Raw genomic sequence first — 10,000 nt, forward strand, 5'->3', positions numbered from 1 at the left:
TGCTGCAAGAAAGCAGATGCCGTGTCCTTCAGAATACTGTGTTATCATTCCAGTGACCCTCAAAAGTGGTAAGGGTATGAATAACCATCATAAAATACTTGCCTTTAAGGTGCACATAGGAAAAAAGGAAGGATGTGAAGTAAAAGCCGTAGCACCTGGTGGTAGAACAACAAGTCAGTGCTGTAGATCAGTGAAGTAGGTGAGAGTTTTAGTTTGTCCTAAATAATTAAAATATTTGAGCAAGCTTAATATTTTTTTTCATAGAAGTGATCTATACATCTCTGTTGCAAATGAAAGATTAAACTGTACAGCACCTACCGTTTATATACAATTAAGCCAAAAGCAGAGTGAATGCAGATGTTACAACTTACTTAACAGACTGAGGGGCTAGTTGTAACAGTTTCTAACAGTTGCTAACTGTGGTAAATCTATACATAACATATACAGAGCAAAAAATGCTAAGTTTGAGGTAAGTTAGTCCAGTTTGTTGTCGACGGAGCAGACATCAGATTGTTATGAGTAAGTAAGTTAAAAGAGAAAAAGATGGCCATATTGCTATGTTACAGCCACCAAGAAGGTGACTAAAACAATAGTGTGAATTTTACGACTTATACACACAACTCAGTAATCAGAAACAAATATGATGAAAAAAGTCTCTTTCATGGTACAGAAATACTCTTCAGGATGAATTCTAAGAAATATCTGTCAAATTACTGTCGAAATACACAATATGCAATATGCAACAGAAAAACGATAGGATGACCCAAAGCCCATTCTAAACTTCGAAATTCGAAGGTTTTTCACACTCTCATTTACAAAAATGGTTCTTTGAAGAAGTAGAACTCTTTTTTGAAGCTTAACCTTTGCTTTGCTTGGAGGATTGTTAACATTAAGCCACAGTAGATGGGCAAAGCATGTTCATATGCCCAGCAGATGTATGTGAGAGTGGTTTGTGTAGTTAACCAGGTTAAAGTAGAACATGCTTTTGGTCATCTTATTGTTTTCCCATAGCAACCTTGTGGGCAAATTTTGACAGCAGTTGGACCGATTTTCTCGAGATTCACCCTGCAGAGTGTTTTTATAGCATAAATGTTACTTTTTCAGGACCTTGGTTATTCGTTGTTTGTAGAAGAATTCACATCTATATTATTTTAACACCTTCCAAAGCCTTCTAAAGTAAACAATAAGACAAGTCAGTATTCCACCCTGTAAGTTAAAGTTATAATTTAGTAAGTACAGGGCTTCAATGCAAACTGGTAGAGCTATTCTTAGGTTATAGAATTGTGTAATAAAACTTTGGGCCTGGCCGTTTAAGAGGTTAAAAACAGTTCATTTTTGGAAGCTTTTTATGTACAGGTTCATCAAAAGAATACATTTTTATGTGTTTAGATAAGAAAGCTTGTCTGATTTTGTATAGAATTACATAGAACTGTATTGAATTAATTGTGTTTTGCATCAACTTCCCAAACTTTTACCACTAGAACCCTGGATCTGTACCAATTAACCCCTCTTGTGGAGTAACTTGTAACATTTACACTCATCACTTTTGGTACTGAATTGTTCATAAACACTAAGTGCAGGACCGTTTAATTTATCATTTGTAGCCAAAATGTGAAGATAGCTTAAATGAAAAAAGATGAATCTTGGTCAAATACCTTTAAAACATTTAAGCAAAATCCAAAATGTTAGGTAGTGCCACAATCTCCCAGCTTTTCATCCTCTGTGTTCACATCTCCCTATTTTTCCTTATCTCAGTCAGTTTGGGCTTGTGTCTCTATACGTGTCTTACACCTCCTCATTCACCGCAGCACTAATTGGAACAGTCCTTTTCTTTTCTACATATGGCGTTCCCATTTCTGTTGCATTTCTCCTTTTCCTCTAGTCCTTTTCCCTGGTGTTTTAAAAGAGTAAGGGGTGCTCAAGAGGCCACAATTCCTCAGTTTCAGACTCAGTTAGACTCAGAGTAAAGGGGCATCCTGACCCGGGGAAACTATTACAGGCATGGCTGTTCTGGACTAGTAGATAGAGCTCTGTAGGCAAACACACAGTTGGAATTTAATTTTGATTACTTATGAATTTTCAGAATTACTTTGTGATTTCTTATTAATAAATAGTTAATACTGCAGCTAATAACTTTCTATAACTTTCACATTTTTTCTTAATCAACATGACAGCAACCAACACTACTCTAATTACAGTCTTCTCAATATTATTCAGTAAAGGCCCTAACAGAGATGTCCCAGCCAATGTTGTAAATGACCATGCCTATTTTCTGGACACATAATTTAAAGATTCAAATTGTTACTTTCAGAAAACCTGTCTCCAAAATAGCAAACTTTCAGAAGAAGGAAAAGAGCTATAAAAAAGCAGTAAAATATAAAAAGGAGCAGTAAGAAGTCCAGCAGCAGGGGTACCAGACAAAACCTGTTAATTAACAGTAAAATTATGTTTTCTCAATGATGGTAAACATCTGTAAAATTACAGTACTTTTTTTTATAGAAGTCCTGCCTTTTAATTTAATTCATCAATTTCATAAGTCAGACTAGTTATTCTGACATATACTATTTTACCATAATAATAATAACAGTAACAATGATTAAGGAAAACCCAAATGTCTGTGAAATAAAGGTGATCATTTGTTTTCATGAGTTTACATTCTATTCCTGTATTATTAACAACAGCAGCGTTAAAATACAGTATATACAGTTTATTTACATGTGTTTAACCTTTTTACTTTTTTTTTATCATTTTGTATTAACCATTAACCCCTCCCAGGCTTATTACATACTAAGGCTTATTATTCAGTAACTACACAGATTTCAATGCAAACCTGTTGAGCTATTCTTAAGTGTTTAATAAAACTTTGGCCACTTAAGGGATTAAGTTTTATTGTATGGCCCAGTACCTAAATATAGTATTTTTCAGTATTTAATGTGTCCACCCTTTGTCTTTTTTACAGCTTATTCTTTTGGGCAATTTCAGAAATCTGCAGGGATGTTTTTCCACACCTCCAAAGTTCAGTCTTAGAAGTTGATGACATTTATTGCATCTTACAATCCAAGTAATCTCAGTAACAAATTCAATTCAGTCAAACTTAGACTCATCAGTCCAAGATTGGAGTTTGATTTCTATTACATCTCAAAGATTAAAGCTTTAAATGCTGGTTATGGTACTTCAGTACTGTTGATGGTGACAGTTTTGGTGGACTACCAGGTCTTGCACAGTTGTTAGGAGTCCCATTTTTTTCTGGATCTTTTAATAATTTATTTGAACTAATCTAATCATCTCAGAATTATCTCCTTCAGCCATTTTAGATACATATAAGAAAGAAATTGGCTAGGCAGCTATGGTGTTTTTGGGTAGGTGCTTGTGTGAATATTAGTGTCTTTTGAAGTGGAACAATATCAGTGACACCTTTAGGAGCACCTTTTGTTGAGAGGACACTAATATTGTATGTATTGTAACAAGTTAGTTTTACAAACCCAATTCCTAAAAAGTTGGGCAGTATGTGAAATGTAAAAAACAAACAAACAAACAAAAAAAAACTAAAGGAGTACAAAGATATTTCAAGCTTATCTTAGCAGCTTCATTGTTTTTTATAAATCTATGCTCATTCTGAAATTGATGCCTGCAACACATCAAATGTTTAAGAAAAGGAAAATTGCTCAGTGTTATAGTTCTCTTTATTTACAAATAGTCCTCTTTTTGAAAAACATCGCTTAAGATTTTAGGTATTTCACCCTCTGTGGTACATGATATTATCAAAATTTCAGGGAATCAGGAAAAATCTCTGGGAATAATAAGCAAGACCAAGTGCTGCTGGAGTTTTTAAACAACTCAGAATAGTCCACCAACTAAAAATATCCAGTCAACATTGTCCTGTGACCACTGATTAAGGGCTAGAGGATGACTAACACAAACAGTGCAGCAACAGATGAGCTTTTATCTCTGACATCTACAAGGTGGACCAACACAGTAGGTGTCTAAAACAGTGGCCAGTGAGTGGACAAAGTGTTTAAAAACTCACACAAACACTCCACCACCATGTCAGTGTCACTGCAAATAATACATGCTCTGTGGCTGTCCTGTGGGGGTCCCGACCATTGATGGATGGGGTAAATGTGAGATAATATATTATGCAAAGAAACTGATGGATGGTCTGTAATGGTAGAACTAAGTGCACTTATATGGTAAGTGGAGCTGATAAAATGGATAATGAGTGTAGATACAAGGGATATGTACCTAATAAAGTGCTGAGTGAGTATATATACACATTTTGGAGCAAGATATGCTGCCTTTTAGACAATATCTTTTTCATGGGTGTCCATGGTTATTTCAACAAGACAATAACAAGAAACATTCTGCATGTGTTACAAGAGCATGGCTGCATAATCGGAGAGCTCTTGTGCCAGACTGGCCTGGCTGCCTCCTATTGAAAACATGTGGCACTTTGCACATTCCATAGGCTAAAATCTTTTTTAATCTCATTCTTTTCATTAATCTTATTTAATAAAATATTAGAAATGTATGTACAGAAAAAAGGGGATGGATGGACCCGTGGGGTTGGGAGAAATGGGGAGGGTTAAGGGGGTTGTTTTTGATTTCCTACAGTTCTGTATTATTGTGAGAAAGAGCTGCTTGATTTACTGAAAATTAAAAATTTGTCACACAAAAAAAGAAAATGTGTGGCACATTATAAAGTGCAAAATACAACAACAAAAACGCTATGTGGTTGCATGGCTGAAGACTTGTAAAACTGAAGAATAGCAAAAGATTGGGTAACACTTTATTTGGCGTGGTCCTTTGTAGATGATTAATAAACTCTTAACAGATGATCAAAAATGAATAGCTAATTTTTAACAGTTTTTGTAAAATGAATAAAGTTTTGCACAGTACTCTACCTATCAAAACTATAAACACATCCTCATTAATTATGTATCCCACGTAGTGCACTAGTACAGCTAATGAATCAATTGGATGACTTTTATGACCAATCAAAACTCACTGAACAGCAACATACTCCACCAGTGTAAACACAATTCACCACAATTATCTATTCAATCATGTGAAGTCACTGGCTCAGGAAAACAAAAAACATTGGACCAGGAGAGCAGAAGAGGACAAACAAATATATCTAATGAAGTACGAGCTTCCTTCATGTACAAGATGGCCAGAATGGTTCACCACTCATCCACACACAAATCATATTCATTCCACCATACTCCCCATTTCTCAGTCCAGCGAAAGGATTTTTCTTAGCTTGTCAATGGAAGGTATTCAGATCAGAACCCACAAGAACATGTCAGTGTTCTTGAGGCTCTGCATGGAATTTGTTTAGAGATATCTGATGTCATGGCAGGGATGAGTTGCATTCTGGGTGCTACTTTCCCTTATGTTTGGCAAGAGAGCACATAATTGCTGGTGATGAGATTTTCTGACAAAATCTACCTGTGTGATCAATAAGATTTCACATAGCGTTATATTGAATTGCTGCAGTACTGTGTATCGTATTCAGTACAGTAAACCGCACTTGACAAAGGGGCTAGTTTATTTAAACTTTGTGATTTGAAAAAAGCAGACTGCCTATTCAATTGTTGTTGTCTATGGTGTTTGTTTTTTGACAAAGAGTGTTTAGTGTTTTAAGGCCCAGTCACACTAGCTTGTACTCAGTGAAGTTTTACCAGTGAATTCATTTTAGCAGAATTTGCCGTGAGTGATTTAGTGCCAGGGCGGCACGGTGGCGCAGTGGGTAGCGCTGTTGCCTCACAGCAAGAATGGCCTGGGTTCGATTCCCAGTTGGGCGACCAGGGTCATTTCTGTGTGGAGTTTGCATGTTCTCCCCGTGTCTGCGTGGGTTTCCTCCGGGTACTCCGGTTTCCTCCCACAGTCCAAAAACATGCAGTTAGGCCAATTGGACATGGTAAATTGCCCCTAGGTGTGAGAGTGTGTGTGTGTGTGTGTGTGTGTGTGTGTGTGAGTGAATGTGTATGTCTATCTGTCTGCCCTGCGATAGACTGGCGACCTGTCCAGGGTGTATCCTGCCTTCCGCCCAGTGACAGCTGGGATAGGCTCCAGCACCCCACCGCGACCCAGAAGGATAAGCGGTTTAGATGATGTATGTATGTATGTATGATTTAGTGCCACAGACTGCTGGAGTGAGTTTTTTTTTTTATTTATTTATTTTATATTTATAACATGCAGATCAGATTAAAAATCGGAATCTACACTTTTTTGCTACAAATCAGTGTGCAGCATTATGTTGCTGCGAATATATAATTATATTTACTTTTGTGCTTATACTGTTTTTGGTTGTCAGCTTAAGGCAAACTGCACATTTCTAGTGTGGTTGCAGTGATTTTGACTGGAGTGGTGAAAAGTGAGTTTTTCCCTGTTGTTGAGTTGCTCCCTGAGTAAGATTACAAGGTTTGATATGATAACATTATGCATTATACACAAAGGCCACGGTTTGATTCCGACTGAACTAGAAACAGTCAAATGTTTCTTTGCCCATTCTGCCTGGACCAGTGCTGACCTTTGCCTTTTCAGAAAATGAACGCACAAGTTCCCGCTTTGCCCCCTTGTTGGTGTGACGCAAATCTCACAAAGCAGTGCTGTGTCCAGCAACCCTGCAACAAGATGATTGTTTTTGGCTGAGTGCTGATTGCATTTTCTCTCTGACTCTCTCTCTCTTGCTCCATCTTTAACTATTAAGTATGGAGCACATAGTCTCTTGACTTAGTTCCTTATGCTCCTCTTAAGGATCCCGTTTATCCATGTCTCGGCAAAGTGTGTGCTTACATGTGTGTGTATGTGCTTGGCCGAGGTAGTTGAGTTTCATGCTGATTATCCTGAAAGGGAACTCGTGGTTTGTATGACTCAGTTGTATGAAAAAAACAGGCCTTGACAGGCTGGCCACTTTTGTGCCTCATAAAACTGTAAAGACTTATTGTATGTAATACTTGTTCTTTTTATCTGCTCAGAATATACACTCTTGAAAAACTGATTTACACTTAGAAGTCTCGAGTGATTTTGAGCACTTTGCTATACTATTCAAATTTAAACATCTAATTATATAATTTATTACATTAGTTATGTAGAGTTAATGAGTTACATTTACATTCACGTCCATCTTTTTTCCATTAGTTCGATTGTTACACACATGTAAAAGATAATTTTGTCCTACAAAACATGATTGTACTTTTTATCAAATTCAAATATAATAAAACATCAACTCTTTTGCATATATATGTAAAATGACACCACATTCCGTCATACCTGACAATAGCTGCAGCCTCTCAAAGCTAAACTACACAGCACACTGAATGGCAGTAGTGATTCGATTGGGGTTGCCAAGCCTGTTTTTAGAACTGCAACAACAGGACCCATCAAATAACAATTCGCTACCTAAATAACCGTATGTATGTTTTCTCTGCTCTATAATAATAAACACATAACTAATTCTGGGGTTTTAAGCTTATATTTAAAAAAAGTCTCAAAAATTATAGGGCCTCAAAACTCACAGCCCTGCTCAAAGTTAAGTTACTGTCTCAGTGGAAAAGAACTGCCTGGAAGTGTGACTAAACTGATGTGAGTTCTAATATGCTAAACTTCTGTAAGAATTAGCCAGATAGCATCAACCTAACTCCCTGATAATAAGCCACTTACCAGACTGTGCCATGGATCAATGCTAATAACATGCTATTTCATGGATTAAGATATTGTGAATTTTCCATTTTATGGTACATGATTAAAAAATGGCCTGATATGGCATTGTTAAATCACTAGTATTTTGGCTTGTCATATATTCTCAATAGAAAATATAAATGTTCAATATAACAATGGCACTCACTGTCATAACGTACAGTCTGCTGTGAAAGATTTAGGCCTACTTGAGAGGAATAGTTTCCACAGGTTACACTGTTTCACTTGTTTTCCTATCACCAAATGCTACACTGAAGCCAAGTGCTAACCTGGGAGTATTGTTCAACTTCAAACCTTTAGATTTTTGCTAATTTTAACTGACATACTTAGCTAGCTGGTCTTTTCTCTGTTAACTTTTTCTAACTTTTCTTAAATGTTCTAACTTAAAACAGAAACCACCAGCTGGCTAACATTGTCAGCTAAAATAAACAAGAATCTAAGAGGCAATTTAAATCAAACACATAGCATCAGGCAGTGTATTCATAACTATTTTATGTAATGTCTTTATTTAATGTAGTTTTTTCATCACACTTTATCTTCACACATTTTAATTATTAACAAACTACCTGCTGAAACTCAGTTGATTCTCAACAACATTAGGGTTAAGGTTAGAATTAGGACTAAGGCTAGGTTCAGGATTAGAGTGAGGGTTAAGAGTAGGTTCTGGGTTGAGGTTAAGATTAAGGTTAGGATCAAAACCGGGGTTGTGGTTAGGGAAAATTAAGATGAATTTAATAGATATTTAGTTGAATATAAGTTAAAGGCAAGCCTAAGCATCTGCAAAGAACATACAGTGGGCTATCCAATCAAAGTGTTAATGTTTTTTAGCAAAAAACCAAAAGAGGGAGTTTCTTATTGAGAATGTAATCACAATCATGATGTCATCTGCAGTAACACACAACCTTTTATACAACAATTTTATTCAACAGTTCTGCAAAACACAGAGAAAGTAAAGCAATGAGGCCCTGAATCAAGTGTCAAGTCAATGCTTAATATTGGAAATTCCTTCTGTGAAAAAAAAACAAAACAAAAACAAAATAGCAGCCTTTGGTTAACACTGTTGCATTCTCAGGTTCAGCTCTGCTTTTCAGTACTTGCCAAATTAACCTCAATATAGTTTTGTTCCAGGCTGTCTATAAAACTATATCTATATCTATACAATTGTATTTTATTAGTTTCTGTCTAATTCCAGTTTGTTTGGTTTCTCTTCTGACTGCAAAGTTAGCTTAGATCCAACAATAGATATTTAAAGTTTCTTCAGAATCTGACCAAATGGACTACAAGTAAAATATATTCTTAGAGAAGTTATATTATGTGTCCATTTTCAGTTTTTGAATGTGCTAAAGTAGAAACTTAGTAATGGTTAGCTGTAGTAATGGTTACTGGGCAAAACACACACACACTTTTTAAACCGCTTATCCTTCTGGGTCACGGGGGGTGCTGGAGCCTATCCCAGTGGGTGGAAGGCTCACTACAGGAACACTACAGGAAATACATTTCTACAGATTTTAATACACAATTACTGTTTATTTGCTTAATGTAATCTTTTGGAAAAAAAAATGTAAAACATAAAATATGCTTTTGTAAAAGTTTTATGTTTAAAATTTTCTCTATATGTTAAACTCAGCAAATAAGTAGAAAGTGTTCTCTAAAATTTTCAGGAAAATGCCATATTTATGTTTGTTCCCTGTAGAGGATGTGTTAACTTTTGCATATGACTGTATGTAAAGTTAAAATAATGTAAGTTTGTGTAAATATTGTTTTTTTTAATATTAACAAAATACAATATAAATATGAGTGAAAATGAACTAATGTTTAGTCATAACATGCTCACATACACACACACATATTAGTCCCTACAAATGTACAATTTTTTGCACACACTAACAAACTTTGCAAAACACAAACACACACACACACACACACACACACACACACACACACACACACACACACACAGTTCCACTATGTTTGGATCTGGGGAGAGGAAACAGGAGACCACAGCTGAGAAAGCTCCAGTTTCAAATCCTGTGGCAGGAAACACTGCCGGAGACTCACCCCGCCCACTCTGTGTGTGCGTGTGTGTGCGTGTGTGTGCATGTGTACGTGCACATAAGCAAGTACAAACCTCATGTTTTATGAGTTTTGTTTCATCCTCAAGTGTAACTCAGTCCTCGTCATTCACTCTGATCAAGTTCATGGAGTGTTTATTTGTATGTACATTTGTGTGTGTGTGTGTACATGATTCATATCTATAAAAAGTGTGTCCCTCACACTGGTGTACCCTATATGCCTCTGT

This window comes from Colossoma macropomum, unplaced genomic scaffold (genome assembly GCF_904425465.1).
Source record: "Colossoma macropomum unplaced genomic scaffold, Colossoma_macropomum, whole genome shotgun sequence".
NCBI lineage: Eukaryota > Metazoa > Chordata > Actinopteri > Characiformes > Serrasalmidae > Colossoma > Colossoma macropomum.